Source organism: Rhincodon typus, chromosome 26 (assembly GCF_021869965.1).
Source record: "Rhincodon typus isolate 14 chromosome 26, sRhiTyp1.1, whole genome shotgun sequence".
Lineage (NCBI taxonomy): Eukaryota > Metazoa > Chordata > Chondrichthyes > Orectolobiformes > Rhincodontidae > Rhincodon > Rhincodon typus.
The window spans coordinates 8783320-8785638 of record NC_063357.1 but is presented as its reverse complement, the minus strand read 5'-3'; the positions used below and the strand labels follow the sequence as shown (position 1 = coordinate 8785638).

General features: G+C 46.2%; 1 protein-coding gene across 5 annotated transcripts in view; it reads left to right on the top strand.

The window, feature by feature from the left end:
* Window positions 1–2319, top strand: part of LOC109922848 (RNA-binding protein Musashi homolog 2-like) — a 295031-nt gene that overhangs the window by 96739 nt on the left and 195973 nt on the right. The window lies entirely within an intron of this gene.

Sequence of the window (2319 nt, the reverse complement as noted above, 5' to 3'; positions counted from 1 at the left end):
CACACACACACACACACACACACACACACACACACACACACACACACCAAACCAACCACTCTCCCCCACTCCCCACAAACACGCACACAGACACACACACACATAAAAACCCATGCATGCACACAGGAACATAAATACGAATTATTCACAGACATTACACATGCACACACATAAATACAAAGACACACACAAACACACACACACTGACACATTAGACATTAGAATATACTTTATTGTCATCTGTATTCAATGTAAAATACAGTGAAAAGTGTGAAAATAGACATATGTGCACATGCACACACAAGCATATAAAGACAGAAATAGACATATATGCACATACACACACGCACGTACACACAGGAACATACACAAGTAAACACCTATAGATAAAAATAAATGTACACAAAAGCCAACAGATATACACACATAAACAGACCCATTCATACATACTCATGCATTCACGCACATGGACACAGACATATGTGAGACAGACACAGATGCACATACATTTGCATGGGGGGTTGTGTGGGATGGAAGGAATAGTGTAGGGTCTCATCTTGCATTGAATGCTTTGAAGTGCAGAATCTGTAGTTATTTCAGTGAAAGAGTAATGGGTTAGAAAATAAAAGGAAAACATGTTTAGTCATAGGAAGTAATTGAAATGCAGGCCAAGTGAAGAATTGTTGAACTCAAAAACTGCTCTGTTTAGGAAACACCTTTCAGCAGCGAGTACATGCTGCTCAGATCTCTGCATTTTCCATTTAAGTCAGTGCATGATCCTTTTAAACAGTGTTCCACCCGATTTACTCTCACTCACCTCTATAATTTAGTGACAAAATGTAACTCCTTGAAGAAACCTGATGAGGTGCAGAGAAAAACTGGCAGGCAGGTTTATAAGCAAAGCTGTCTAAATTACAACACAAATTGATGCTACATCGTCAGACCCCCCCCCCACCCCAGGGCGCTGGGGGCTGTTCTGTGAGGTTGGGAGGGGCTGAAAGTCAGCGGGTTTTCAGAATGTGCCGTTAGCTGTCTCCATTTAACCTAAGCTGCAGAGGGTGAAGCTAGAGAGGCAGAGAACACGGCCTGGCACAGTATTTGGTGAGCTGGCACTTTTATTTCTCTCTGGCAAGCTGAATTCCAAGCTCTTGACAAAAAAAAAATCAAACGACTGTGGATGCTGGAAGTCAGAAACTGCTGGAGAAACTCAGCAGGTCTGGCAACATCTGTGGAGAGAAAGCAGAGTTAATGTTTCAGGTCGAGTGACCTTCTTTGTTCTGGGCTGCAATAGACTTTGAGGCTGACAAAGACCTGTAAACTCTGTACTTTAGCACAAGCATCAGTTTCCACCTTTCCCCTCTGGATCCATTCCAGTGCAGAAGCTAATCTTCCCACTCTGGTAGATCTCAGATTTTAAAAATGTATCTATTTTGAATGAATCTGTTTGGAAATTATGTGACACTTTGCCTGTCCACTATCTACAAGGCACAAGTCAGGAGTGTGATGGAATACTCCCCACTTGCCTGGATAGGTACAGCTCTAACAACACTCAAGAATCTCGACACCATCCAGGACAAAGCAGCCCACTTGATTGGCACCACATCCACAAACATCCACTCCCTCCACCACCGACGCTCAGTAGCAACAGTGTGTACCATCTACAAGATGCACTGCAGAAATTCACCAAAGATCCTCAAACAGCACCTTCCAAACCCATGACCACTTCCATCTAGAAGGACAAAGGCAGTAGATATATGGGATCACCGCCAGCTGTAAGTTCCCCTCCAAGCTACTCACCATCCTGACTCGGAAATATATCGCCATTCCTTCACTGTCACTGGATCAAATTCCTGGAATTCCCACCCCAAGGGCATTGTGGGTCAACCTACAGCACATGGACTGCAGTGGTTCATGAAGGCAGCTCACCCTCACCTTCTCAAGGGGCAACTAGGGATGGGCAATAAATGCTGGGCCCTGCCAGTGACACCCACATCCCATGAATGAATAAAAATAAACGACTGCTTTGACTGTCAGCAGTGTCCTCCCACGTAACTGGTTTGAGAGAGCCACTCAGAGGCTGTTTGAGTTTCCCCCTCGTCGCTGTCTGAAGATCTTTGAGCTTCGTACATTGGCCTTGGCTCTATTCCTGGTTGCCCACTCCCACTCCCACTCCCTGGGACAGGTCACCCCCAGACCACATTCCCACTCCCTGGGACAGGTCACCCCCAGACCCCACTCCCACTCCCTGGGACAGGTCACCCCCAGACCCCACTCCCACTCCCTGGGACAGGTCACCCCCAGACCCCACTCCCACTCCCT